Source organism: Solanum pennellii, chromosome 8 (assembly GCF_001406875.1).
Source record: "Solanum pennellii chromosome 8, SPENNV200".
Lineage (NCBI taxonomy): Eukaryota > Viridiplantae > Streptophyta > Magnoliopsida > Solanales > Solanaceae > Solanum > Solanum pennellii.
In genome coordinates this window covers 35,859,808-35,875,483 of record NC_028644.1, presented here as the reverse complement: position 1 = coordinate 35,875,483, position 15,676 = coordinate 35,859,808, and the positions used below count along the sequence as shown (strand labels likewise).

The 15,676-nt window shown below is 32.7% G+C and overlaps 1 pseudogene; it reads left to right on the top strand.

The window, feature by feature from the left end:
• LOC107027602 overlaps positions 1 to 15,676 on the top strand; it is a 31,317-nt pseudogene that overhangs the window by 2,620 nt on the left and 13,021 nt on the right.

Genomic DNA, 15,676 nt, shown 5'->3' with positions numbered 1-15,676 from the left:
CCAACCCCCCCCACACACACCCCACACACACACCACACACAAACACACCCACCCACAGACACACATCCACCCACACACACACGCGCGCACACACACACACACATTTTGGAACAATGAATGCTTGATGTAGAACGTAACTCTTAGAAGCTTAATTTTGGAACAATGAATGCTTGATGTGTCACGCTAGGCCTCAAAGTACTTGGAGTACTTTGGGGTGCATTTTTGGCATAGGTTGTCGGCCCTCCTGGCGCTATGGGGGCTCATTGCCCCAGCTTGAATCCAAAAATCTAACGAATTTTCTTGTTCAACTTCGGGTCCTATTTCATCTAGAATCAATGGAAAACTTCCAAACACTCTTTGATTCATAAACCCAATATAAATTCAATGAAATATCACTTAAATTATATCAAGAAATACCACTCATTCGCAAGACCCTCACCTCGAGAACTCAAAATTTCTATTGTTAAAGAATAAAAGTTAAAACTAAAGAACTTCTTAAGAATCTCAATACAAACAATTTCAAGAACGAATTCACGAATGAAATTGCATGATTGGCGTGAGGGAGAACAAACTCAACACTATGAGAAGCTCACATACCTTGAAATAAACCTAGTTCTTGGATAAATTCTTTAATTCTTGGAAGAATGCTTGAAATCCTCTTTCGAGGTGTTACATTAGTGGTTAGTTTCATCTTTTTTTACTGAACTTATGACATTAATGCATTCTATATATTTAATATAAAAAATTTAAAATTAATATCATGTCTATATGTATGTAGACTTCCTACCTTTTGACACTAATTGTTATTTTATTTTTCAATATAGGGAAAAGGAAAAGTATTTTGTGCTGGGGGAGACGTAGTTCGAGTGATACAATTCATGCTACACGGTAATAACATAAGGATTATTTTCTTTTTTGGTGTGCTGAGTTATGTGATCATGTCTTCTTTTTAGATTTTAATCTTAATTAATTATATTTTTGCCAGTCATTTAATTATTTTATAACTAAATTTTATCATTCAAATTTAAGTTATCAAGTTTTTTTTTTAATGTTAGTGTCACAACCTAGGGGTACCCTCTAGATGTAACATGATGTATAGAACCCTGAAGAACTCCATACAAGTCACTTAGCATATCATAACACAAGCAATAGGATAATAAGAGTAAAAATACATTTGAAGTCTAAATTTTCATTTAAAGAAAAACAGAAGTCTAGACACTAAGTCTTAATAGAGTCATCTATTACAATATGCGAATGAGCAAAACGGACACAAACCATATCACATAGTCTAAAAAAGGAAATACAAGAAATGAACTACAATGAGATAACAACCGTCCTCAAATCATGAGGACTCACCAACAAGCTAGGAGAATATGTGAATCCAAACTTGTAGCCACAACGTGATCACCTTGAGAACCGAATGTTGCACTTGGAGAAAATGTAGGACAAGTAGGCGTTAGTACAAAAGTGCACCAAGTATGATAGTCATACATAAAAACATTAAAAACATGCTAACAGAGACATTTTAGTTGAATGCATGCAAATTTACTAAGTTTGAACATCAACATGAAGATAGTGGAAAAGCAAAAGACATAAGCATATTCAACGTATATATCAATATCATAAATACCCTCAAAGTATACTAGGGTCATTACATTCATTGATACAACAACCAAAACCAGCATTGGACAATGTAATGGCCAAGACACAAGTAATAGAACAATCTCAAAGGACATCAAGAAAACACATATCAACAACTAACATGACTTAGAAATAGTCACTAGGGATATGGGAATAAAAAGTAAATAACATAAAGTTGTTAGTTTGTAAGATCCTGGTGAAAAAATCTATAGTTGAGATGAGGATGAGAATAAAGAAGTGGATAATATGAATAAAGAGTTGAATAACTGTCCAAATGAGATTCACAAGGTCCTAAAAAACTAATAAAACTATTAAAACAATAAATGGAGGACAAACTAAACACCTAAGTATTATGAAAAGTAACAGTGAATTTAAAGATAGGGTTATGAATTGTCCACTCCTAAAAGAGGATATAGACTTGATAGTCGTATCAAATCATAACGAATTAACAAGAGGATGAATCAAAATAAAACATTGACAAGATCATCAAATATGAAAAGTTATAATCAAAATATGCTAACATCTTAACAAGTAGCCATCAAAAAAGGTAAAATTATGATTTATTTCCACTTCAAGTTACAACAATGATTGATAAATCAAGAAGAACAAAGTGTTTACAACGATAGACAAAAACATCATTATTTAGAGTAGAGAAAATAGCCAAAAGCCCCCTAATCTACTGTCAAATTTCAACTACACACTTATACTTCATGGGGGTCTTATACCACCTGAAAAATTTAAAAGTGTAATATATACCCCTTAAAAACTCACCCAGATTTGTATTAAAAAACAAGTGGCATGCACTTACAACGTAATTTACCTTTTTAAAAATTAAAAAATAATTATTTTTTCTTTATTCTACTTTTCCTTTTATATTGTCCTTCTTGTCTTTCTCTTCTCTTTCCTTTCTTGCTCCTTCTTTTCTTTACTTTGATCAAATGATTTTTCAGTCTAACAAACCAAACCTTAATTTTGAAACTATTGAGTGAAATTTTCTTCATAAACCTTCATAACATCAACTCAAAATTCATCATGATTCTTGTTTACAATTTTTTTTAATGAAAAGGATCGATTAATGGTAAATAGGTTTACCCTTTGATGTTGTTTGGTAGGATATGTAATGAATGAGTTGCCTGGAAAATTAGTGATGAACACACACAAAAAAGTGACAGAATTCAATATTTTGTGACTTTAAAATTTGAATTTTCAAAGTGAGTTTTAAACTTTGGTTAGACTTATTGAGAGCTTAGTAACTTCAAAAATGAACGCATCGGATAACATTGGCGGCGTGATAATTATATATGGTGGTTGAGTCATAATAATAAAACTAAGGAAACTTATAAATTTAATTTAAGAGTTACTAAATTTCTCCATTAACGACACTAAAGTTTGATCCTCTTGATTTTCGATTTTAAGCTAATGTCAATTTTTCACACTAATGACAAATTGATGTAACATGAAAAATTTGTGATTTGAGGATGAAAATTAGATCAATGGTGGAAAGCTGATGAGAGAGACAACTTGGTGGTGGAGCTGAGTTGCCGCTTGTGAAGAGAAAACAAAATGAGAAGAAAAGGTAGAAAGAAAAAACAAATCAAAATACAAAGGAAACTTAAAAAAATTTTGAAAACAAAAAGTGAAAAAGGTAAAAATAAAAAAATAAAATATTAAAGAATGATGTTGAACTTTCGTATTTCTATTATGGTGGGACAACTGAGCAACAATATCTTAAAATTTTCCCATTCTAAGGCAATACTTCTCTTTTGCTTTGTCTGAAAATTCAAAATATTATTTGTTAGTTTAGTTGTCTTTCCCAATAGATTGAACACTGTGATTAATCTATGAGCTAAGCTAACTTGTGAAGTTATATAGTTGGATAGTTTTGCTTTAATCCATAATTTATTTTTCCCTAAAAGTAAGAACCGAAACAATATGAGTCTCACATACACAATTAGTGATAAAAGTGTCTAGAGATGAGGATGTGAGTTATTTTCATGTGAAGTGCCCACTAGAGTGGAACAATTTTCACAATATTTTGTATCAGCTCCCATCTTTAAGTAATGTTAGGCTTCATGATACTGGAGTTATAATTCATTGCGATTAGGGTTACCATTTCATGCATTGCTATTAGGATGGGTAGTGTCTTTTCCATCATCAGTCACTCACTGTTATTAATGGTTGGTTACTCTGCATTTAAAAGAAGTCTCTGCCCCTCAACCTCATATGAAAGAACCTTTCGAGATCAAGATGCTATCAATGGTAAGTAGGATGTCAATGAAAAAAAAATTTAATTTTAAGTAGAACATCCATAGATAGGATCGGGTTGTCCCTACATTTTCTACTAAATGAGTTGATTGGATCTAGACCAAAAAATTGATGCACATTTAGTTTCGTTTTTATAAAATAATTAACATGAAATCTATTTTTGAAAAATTATTATTAGATTTGATCAAAATATATTATCAAACGTGACCCCGTCTATCAGTTAACCTAATCTGATGGGAGAAAAATTGAGGGACTACGTTGGATTTCCCTATGTTTTTTTGATGGACCGATACAAATAAATAAGGCTAGATAAAATGTTATCCAGAAGCAAGGATGCAAGGTTGGTGTAGCTTTTTTTGATTATATACATATGAATTTTTTTTGAGTTGATTTGAAAATAAAATTGTCTGTGTTGATGATGTGATATACTAGGAGACTTGTATTGTGTTAAGGATTTTTACAAAAATCAGCTAACTTTGGATTATTTGGTGGCGACATATAAAAAACCAGTGGTAAGTTTTATGCATTAGTAGTATCCTATATATGAATAAACTATTTTCAATTATTAAAGATGTATGTATGCATGCATGCATGAAGGTTTTCCTTATCAATGGAGCTGTAATGGGAGGAGGTGCTGGTCTTTCAATGAATGCGAAATTCCGAATTATAACTGAAAATACGGTGAGATAAATGTTTAAATATTTAGTGGTAAGAAGATCCTTTAGTTTTAACAATTATTTATTTATTTGTGTGTAAGTAGGTATTTGCCATGCCAGAAGCATCATTTGGACATTATCCAGATGTTGGGGCATCTTATTTTCTTTCAAGATTACCTGGTCATTTTGGTAATCGATCATTTTCACCTTTTTATTAATGTGATTGAATTATTTGTTATCACTCAATCAATATGAAATATATATACATATATATAGGAGAATACTTAGGATTAACAGGGGCAAAAATAAATGGCTCTGAAATGATTGCATCTGGCCTTGCAACCCATTTCGTTTATTCAAAGGTATGTATCATACAATTTTACTAGATATTTTTGTATTTTTCACACAACCCAAGAAGTCAATAAACAATTTATACAAAGACACTATATATGTATGCCTCACATGCGTTCATCTATTATATCCTTTATATATTCCTAAATAACATCAAACTTTATGTTAAGTTCAATGTTTTCCTTACTAGTATACATACTTCCAAGTGTGACAGTTTGAGGGACAGTGACAAGGTGATTATTACAACTCTATTTATAATTCCAAACCACTACAAATTCTTATAGACCACCCCTATTTAATTGTGATCGAAAGCTTTAAAAATATTTTGCCAAAGCCCTAAAATAAATACTGCCTTCTTAATAAGAATTTTGTTATTCAAAGAGTCCTAACGAAAATTTTCTGTGCTATCTTAATCATATTCGACAATGAAATCTTCTATAAAGTCTAAGGTAAAATAGGACGGGTAACAACAACTAATATATGGATAGGGAGAACCAACAAAACATGTCTGATCATTATAGCCTTGCCATTAGAAGATAAGAGGTTGGTATGCCATCGTTTGATCCCTTTTTTTACATATGATGAGAATAAATCTAAGATATTTGATAGAGATCTGTTAGTGGAAATAAGACTAGTTTTAGAGCTCATGGCAAAACAAATTTTGTTATTGATAATCAATTGATCAAAAACTTTCTCCTAGTTATATCAAATAAGACTAGGTTTAGAGCTCATGGCAAACCAAATTTTGTTCTTGATAATCAATTAATCAAAAACTTTCTCCTAGTTATATCTAGAGTCATAGTACTTTTCCTATCATTATGGTATCATCAACAAAAAATATGGTTAACCTAACGATTGTTCGAATTCATGTAGAATCTAATATAATTGGTAGAGATTAGCAATTATTCCTTATTTATGTGAGTACCTCTATACTAAGGAGAACAAAGATGGCGATAGAATATCCCCTTGCATGAGACACTTTTTAGAGTAACAGTCAATTTATACTAATTAACGGAGATGAGTTATAAAATATGTTTGTCCAGTGACAAAGTTCTTCTTAACTAGGCCAAAAATTCACATGAAACTCTACCATACACTTTTGTTAGGTCTAGTTTCTTAACCATTATCATTGATAATATTTTGGGCTAGTTATATGTTTTCTTCTATGAATATTCCTTTAATATGGAGAGTTCAATTTTTGTACAAAGAACATTGGCAAATTTAGAGTTAAATATTTTATGCAATGAATTTAGTGATGGTATTTTCTTATACTGATAGCTCTAAGGTTTGAAAAAGTCTTTGAGTAATCAATCTCATAAGTCATGAGAATACTATCAAAGGTTTGAAAAAGTCTTTGAGTAATCAATCTCAGAAGTCATGAAAATATTGTGTGCATATAACATTTGGTAAGAGTGCATCTATTCATCAATTTTCTCCCAGGATAATAATGGTGGTTCTTTTGTTTCTCCTAGATTTTAGGTTGTGCTGATGTTTGTCTTTAGTTTCCCTAGAATTATCCTGTGTTGTTCCTCCAATATAATTAAATCATGATGATCTGAATTTGTGGGAACTCTTATTCTTGATTGCTTTTCGGGTTGTCATGTGGGCTTCTTATTTCCATTTCCTTATTTCTTTCTAGTTATTTGTACATTTTTCTACTTTAAAGGGTGTCATAACCCTCTTCGTGGTTCTTATTTTGGATATGTTTCTCTTTTTTTAGTTTTATTTTGAGTTTGCTGATGAAAGAGGATATTCTTATCCTTACCATTCCTTTAATTTTATCTACATGTTTCCATTCATGCTTTCTAAGTGTCTTCCATGGTCTTCATCATTGATATCCCAATATCAACCTCATGAGTTAATACTTTTCTCTAATTTGTAGAGATGCCTTGCTTCCTTTTCTTATTGTTTTTGCTATTATATCAGGTAAAACATTATTCCCTCATTTCCCATGATTCCTCGATGCATTCAGTTGGACTAATCTACATTTTCTGAACGTTGACCTTTCATTTTGTGATTTATACTCAACCTTCTAATAAAGATTTCTAGCATGACTTCTGAATTGATATTCAACAATAAACTTTGTACTTAGAGATTTAACTAAGTCAACATCAATTCTCATCTTTGTTGTGGTGGGTACCGTCCTAAAAAAAAGTAAATTTAAGTATCACAATAAGGATATCAATAAGTACTACTATTCTATATAACACATCCCATTTTTTAATAGGGCAAAGTTAAATTCGGTAAAGTAATTCATACAAGAGAAAGAATGGTGTCTGTATTTCACTTAAAATGAGACACCCATTTTAGAGTTTTCATACTACGGGTTTTTTAAAGAATGGTGCATGTATTTCACTGGTAATTAGGCACCCATTTTAGAATTTTCATACCATAGGTGTTCTCAAGAATGTTTTCTTTATTCCACATGGGAAACCGATTCTTGAGAAAGTATCTACAATCAGCAATATGTTGGTTTGAACCTTTATAGGTCCATATGGAGTAATTTAAAAGGACTGGTAGTGAATACTTTCTTCTTTTATTTAAATGAAGACTTGTTTTGTTTGTCTTTGTCACATCCATAAAAAAAATTTGATGTCTACAAATTTAATCATTGGTACCCCACATATATGGTCCTTTGAGACAAGTTTGCTGAGTAGAAAGTTTCGGTGCCGCAAATTTGCATTCTCACTTTGTGAAATACAAAATTGATACATATTTGAGTAGACTATACTTCAATACACTCACATAGTATACATCTTTTATATAATGATCAAGAGACCTTTCTAATACCCCCTTCTTTCTATTTTCAAATTGAATGATCAACATTATTTTTCTCAATAAAGACATGCTTATGATAGGAGTTCTATTCGAAGACTCCCATGTAAAGTCTACTAAACATTCCATTGGATTAACATATATATATTATCTTTCAAAAATATCTAGCCATTAGAAGTGAAAGCCCAAAGTTATTTTTTCAAGCAAACAAGGAATCAAAATCTAATATGCAAGCATCAAAGTACCATCCATTTCATGTAACCTATTTTAAGAAATGCATGAAGATCTAATGTAGAATCAAGTTTACAACCTCAATTCATGAATCAACACATGATGATCAGTTTGAATCCATGTAAACTAGTGTAAAATAGAGCAATACACAAAATTATGCTAAATCAAACAATACGCAACTTCAATGGCACACCTCTAAAATTGGGGATTTAGCTAATCATATTGGAAGTAACATAAATTATACCAAAACCTGTGTCAGCCATTTGAATTTTAAAATTAAAACGTCAAAATATAAGAAACCCAAATCCAAATTCAACTAAAATGTACTACAAGATTGCTTAACGTACATAATTGTAGAATGTCCAGAGTGTAAGATGAATTTTCTGTTTCTTCTAAGTTATTAATAATTTCCCAATCTCAAACAAAATTTTATTTCCTGACCCAGTCGGCGATATTAGTCTAGCTCGCCGACTCACTTGGCGAGTCATCGACTAATACTTCTTCTCGCCTTTTCTTCATTGATTTCAAGCTTCAAGTATTTGTACCACAGTTGGCGAGTCTGATGGACCTCACTGTTCATGTTCAGCGAGTTGCAGATTATCACCTGCGTCACTTTTTTAATCTCAATTTAGATCAACTTTTCAATTACTTTTGGCGCGTACTTTACTTATGGCTGATAGAGTTTGATGAGTCGATGTTTTCTCCTTCTTATCACCGGCCTGCCTCGATCTTTTCACTAGAAGAGTTTGTCATTTTTGGCAAGGTCACGTTTTTGATGAGTCACCAAGTGCCGTCAAGGAGTACCAACTTCACACTTGATATATTTTCTATGTTTTTTTGGGTTCTTTTTACATGTATTTATTCTTTTCTTGTCCTTAAGCCTTCACAGATACGAAACAATTGCTAACCATCATATCTAGACATTAAATGATATTAAGGACACCAATTATTGAATGAAAAAACCACAAACGAGTCCAAGTTTTTTGACTCATCAACACCCCGACTTAATCTTTTGTTTTTTCTTAATTAAATCAAGAATTCAATAAATTCAACATGGTATATACCAACATTTCTTCTGGTGAGTCAACATGCAAGTGTTATCACAAAACTAACTTCAAGTATATGTAATTTTCAATTATGCACAAAAAGGCTCAAATGATGACTAGCTTGAATCAATCTAAGTTCAAGCTCATGAATGATCACTCATAATGAAAAGCTATGCTTCAAAAAAAAAATATTTAAGTTCCTTAACAATAAAATAATGTTCCATACTCTCACAAAGAACAACAATAATAAAGTTAGGAATCAACCCATAGATTTGCCCATATTTTTCAATCATAACATCATCTAGATTTAGCAAAACCTCGAAGGTCTTTATAAAGCTTGTAATAGAGCAGAGCGTAAAACGTAAAAGTATGATTAAGTTGGTTTAGTGAGTTCTCGTTATATAAGAATTGTTGTTCTTAACTTCATTTCTTTTCATTTTCTTTCTTCCTTTTGATATAGAAACTCAACCTCATTTTTCACAATATTATTTTCTTATTTGACTCATTGGAAATACTTTTTTTTCAATCACACACTATAAAAATCAAAATTTCCATTGGTGACACACTTTTTCATTTAATTTTCTTTTCTTCTTTCTTTTTGAATGGAGGGTTCCATATTTTTACCACAAGAACCAAAGATTAGTCTCAGACTTATCTTTCATTTGGATTCTTTCTTTTTTTCTTACCACACTTTAACTTAGGAATCCACACACATCCCTTTCAAGTAATCTTCACCACACAAGGCACTTCTAACGCAATTATTTGCGCATACTTCTTTAAACTTAAGCTTGGATGAAATAACCATTGAAAGTTTCACAATCGATACACAATTAGTCATAAAGAGATGCTAGAAACTTCCACAAGAGTCATGCAATTTGAGTTTCCTCATAGAACCAACACAAAAGTACTTCTCATCAAGAACACTATCCAAAATATCAATATTGATCATGACCGATTCTCAAATGTTTACAATAAGTGTACAAGGTTTTTAATCAGTTAAACCAATCACAACCATTTTGGGGTAATAAATAAAGAAAATAAGCATCATCATAATTCAAAACCAACAACCAACAACAAACTATATATATACAACTAAGCAAAAATAATAATATAATATTTAATACAACCTAAATGAAAATCAAAGCAATATATAGAAACAAAAGGGCTAGGCACTAGCTAGTGCGCTCACCCCACCAGATAGAAAACAACGTTGTCCTCAATGTGAGATAAAAAAGAAGCTTAAAAAAGGGATAAGGTGACGACCCCTATCAGGTTATCAAAATAGGCATCATCAACTTAGGCATTAGTACCTGACGCATAAAAAAAGGAGTGGAGTATGAAGAATAGGTTCCACTGGGACCAATGGCGGACTGTGAGAGAATGCTCCAAATAAACCTGCTTGAATATGTCCTCCAAGTCCTACAAAACTCCATAAGTGTCCTCTCTCCTCTACTTATATCTCACTAACTCTTCCTCATCCATCTCAAGAGTGTCGAAGTCCTCATCAACCTCACCAACAACCCTGTCACAACAAGCAACCTCACATATATTTGGACAGTAGGAGGCCTAGTCACGTTGTGAAGGGAACCTCGCCCCATATCATAGTATATCTATATACTTAAGATCATACACATATTTCCTCAAAGTCTCTATATCAACTTTAAAGGATATCACCTTCGCAGAAGCACACTCAACTCTCTCACGCTCCTCTAACGAGCGGTAAAGGTTTCCAAACCCAGTCAACAGGGTGTTCTGATTGGACAAATTTGGACATTTGATGACTTTATACCCATAAGAACGACGCAATGCACTCTATCACTAGAAAAATTATGTCATTTTACACAATTACGAGTTACTTAGACTTCACCCAACTATACCCAAAAACATGCAAGCACAACCCACAAAATTTAATTCATTTTAAGGCACAAGAATTATGAGAATTCAACATTAAAACCATTAGGGTAAGATTATCAAATTCAAATAGGAATTCAAACACCCTAATCCTATTAGAGAGGCCCAACAAACAAAAAGACGAAAAAATTAGTTGCATAAGAGTACAATTTTGATAAAAATAAACTCGGGGTTCTGAAAACCAACCTTATATGCTAATTAATATAGATTGGAATTCTAGGCAGCAACATAATCCAACTCCAGTACAAATCAACGACTAAAATATCATAAGAATGTAAAATTTATGAAAAAACTAAATAGGTGCAAAATTTGGAAGACTATAAGTGAACGAATGTGAAAGAGTTGGAAGTTTAAACCTTTGGCCTTTTAAAAGACCATCTAGTTTTTGCCCATTCGGTGACATTAGTCGTGCTCGCCGACCTACTTGGTGACACACGGAGTGTTCACTTACCTCGCCGAGTTGTACAGTATTTCCAGTAAAGTTGGGGGTCCAAATGGCAAACTAGATTGTGATCACCGACCTGGTTGGCGATTCACCAAGTTACTCGTGGGCTTGTCGAGTCTTACATACCCCAATTTCAAATTGTCTTGGGTAAAATGGAGGTTCCAGTAGGGCATACCAACCTTTTCAACGATACATCGATGAGACCTTTAGCTCGCCAAACTAAACTTTGTAAACACTTTCCACACTTTAATTTATGCAATAAACACACAATTGTTTTAATCTCTAAAAAAAAAGATAATAAAAACTTGGGTTGCCTCCCAAGAAGCGCTTTAGTTAACGTCGTGGCATGAACCAAGTCCACACTCAAACATCATTCTTGGGATTTTGTCACATCCGGGGAGCAACCCCTAGAAGTGACATGGCGTACTTGACCTCTCGGAGGTCTTATACAAGCCCATAGTTATCATTCACTCGGAGGTCTTATACAAGACCATAGTTATCATTCATCGCATTATAATAGTAAATTAGCGGAAATTTAAAACTTTTCATAACACATCATATGCTAGAAACTTTACTTCATATATATCAAATATCATATACATACTTAGACTTTAAGTCTCTTTGCCATCTTAGACTCAAGAACATTAGAGTACATTAGGGACACGACCCTTAAAACATAAGAGATAAGTATCGTATTAGAGAACTTTACAGTTACTAAACATTTTGACATCCTTGGATTAAGGATTCCTTTTCTTGAGCTTGGGAATCACATATCAAGATCCTCATTTTAGAGACATCCTTCAAGAATCCATAACCTACACTTTGTGTAAAAGTAGAGAAGAATAGAGTTAGTTCAAGAATGCACTAAGTATGACAACCATGCAAAAACATGCATTTAAAAGGGTCATTTTCTTGAAATCATACTTCATGCCTTTTTTAGTAAATATTCATAAAAACTTTATACAGTAGCATTTATATCATTTACATGATTCATTGAGACATATTCAAAAGCCAAACATCATATAAAATTTAAGCCACTTTTAGTTTCACTTTACAGTGAGCTATTTTGCTTTACAATGAACTTCTCTTCTATTAATGTCTAGTCTTCCCAAGTATCCCTCTAGTGATACTTGGTGCAATGCATCACCTTAAGGATACAAGGAAACCATACATATGACCTACACAAGCCAATACATACCATTATAGAGTATAGCGCACCACAAGACATCTTCAAGTTAAGACCATAAGGCATTACGATGAACTGTTAGTCATTATGCACATATAATTATTTTACCTCACATAAATCATTATAAGGCATTGTTCATGACCCCAATATTATACTACTAGTACAATATATATGTGAATCCCCATAACGTCTCACATACTTAAAAACCCATCATGAGACCAAAAACCTTAACATTCAATTCATACATCAACATATTAAGTGAAGACAACTTTATTCATTGCAAGCAATCCCTTCATCATATGGTCATTAAGACCCACATATTGCATATAAGAACAATACCACATCACATAGATTCATTAAGACTCATACCATGCACTTAATCACAACAAGTAGACAATTACTACAAAGTCATGCATAAGGAACATATACATAGAGACATGCATTAGGACACCTTCCTAGGACTTCCCTCAAGAGCCACTTGTGCAATGCATAGGTGAAGTCCCATACCCCCACCTGCACTAAGTAACTACCCTTAGGTTATCCTAGTTAAACTTTTACTTTACTTCCATTGTCCATTTTACGTTGGAGAAACTATAGCCTTAACTGACACTAAGACCATGGGTGTTACATGTAATTTGGTGTTGTAGAGCCTTACACCAAGGGAAGGAGTTCTTACCTAGCCAAGGTAGAATATTAACACATGCTAGCATTTTAGTTTATATCACATTGCTAGATCCTATGTGGCAAGCATAGTTTATGGAACTTGGAGGACATCATGGAAACATCCCTCTATGACCTTAGGCTATGAGTCTTTCCACCTCATGAGATTTATGGTAGACCTTCCTTCCCACATTGGGAAGGAACATACACTCATATACAAGTTCACTCGGTGCTAAGCTAAGTTTCCTTTATTAAAAGCCTTTATTAACATTACTTTACAAAATTAGGATTAGGAGAGTCATGTTAAGAAAGTAATGTTAATAAAGGCTTTTAATAAAGGGATGACTCTCCTAATCCTAATTTTGTAAAGTAATATTAATAAAGGCTTTTGATAAAGGGAACTTAGCTTAGCACCGAGTGAACTTAACTTATCTAGAAATCCTTCCACATGGACATAACATATGTATAACACCATCTAGTTTAGGGTACCCTTGAATACACCTTTCAAGTGCCCCTCTATTTACTAGATCTTCATACATGTGTTTGTGTGTACTTATATGTGAGCAAACCTTTCACATAACACATAAATGCCACTCATGTTTATACATCATTTCGTTCATGCATAAGTGTACAAGTGTAGCTATATAAGCCACGCACACAATTAGACATTAGGTATAATCATACTTCATCATACCACATACTTCACATTATACCATACAATACATGTTCTTAAACATACTTTCATGGATCAAGCTTAGCATGCATAATAGTAGACATTAGTGAATATGAGAAGTACCTTTCATTTAGACACCATGACCTATACTAATTGTAAGAAATGCATGCAGAGTGAGGGTGTGTGTGGGTTGGTCAACATGATCACATAATGTCTATCAACAACACATTGTGTCATCTAGCCTCTTAGGACCACAATAGACGTTCAAGAATACACCACACAACACACAATAGCATAGGAGACAAGTCAACTTCATATTACACTTAAGACTCCTACCTTTGGCTATTCATGTATTCACATAGAAGTATATCTAAGGGATTATTAACCATTTTAACTCATCAATGACAACGCCTACACTTTACCCTAACATAGATATACACATGCTTATACAATAGCCATACAACCTAGATCACAACTAGAATAGGAAAGTAGGCATAAGCTTCACATAGTGTGATCATTATAACCACACACTCATATATTTATCAATTTTGCTTCTAGGCCATAATCAACACATATATATTGACAAGAAGTAAACACCGCCATCATAAGTGGACCATACCACACAATTTCATATGAGGCTTCATCAACTACAATAATATAGTAAAGTAGAGGGAAAGAGAAATTCTTACCAATTCATCATCCTTTGGTCATCATTGATCAAACACCTTTTTCATCATCAATACATTATAGGGTTGTAGATAAATATAATCATTAAAGGAACCATATACAAGTCACTACAAGATCATACTATAACATAATACAAGTCACCACCTATATACTAGAAAGTAGAGAGTCATAGATCATTTACTAATATTCTTTACTTTGATTACCATCATTAACATTCATAATATACAAATAATACCAACCTAGGGAAGTAGATAAAGACATAATAATCAAGACTAAATCATGCTTCATCTATCCTAAATTGAGATCACATTTTGTTCATAGCATTTTCAACCTTTCGGCTAAAACACATAGATTGATCCTTATCAAGTTTCCGTTGATTTGATTATCAAGGGTTTATACACATAATTTATTCATAACATCTACATAATACAGTAGCTATAATTATCTTCATCTTATCGAATTCAATATTCAATCATTATAAAGGCAATGATACAATGAACACCTAAAGATCTAAGCTAGTCATATTCAAATCTTCATACAATGACCCAGATGGATCCTTCATCATAAATTCATCATCAATACACATATATAATAGTAGATATAAGTCATTCAACGTAATAGAATCACAATTCAACCAATAACAAGCACAATCACAATGCCCATGCAAGGGCTAAATCGAGTTTGGGAAGGGACATGGGTTCATCATGAAATTGTATTGAAAATCACGTAATTACCAATACATTATCATAAATTTGTCATGATTTATCCATTAAAAACGTTTTTAGAAAGAACCCTTGGCTAGATTGAAGAAGAAGAGATTTAATCATATTTTCTCTTTGAAAACTTTGAGATTAACTCTCCAAGTGAAAGGTTACTCAGAGATGAAGGATCACCATATCTTTATCTAGATGAAAAACTACAAACTTGATGAAGAAACCATAAGAATCCAAGCTCCAAGCTTTTGTTGAGCTTCACCTTCAAGGGAAGTTATAGAGAGAATATTTTTGTAGGGAAAGTCTAATTTGTGTCACAGGGATTTGGAATGGGTTGATCACGTTTTTGATCATTTATATACACTCAAAAATAACTAAATAAACCTAGTAGGGTAAGGTTAGTACATGGGGTGAATTTTCCATTAACCCCTTTAAT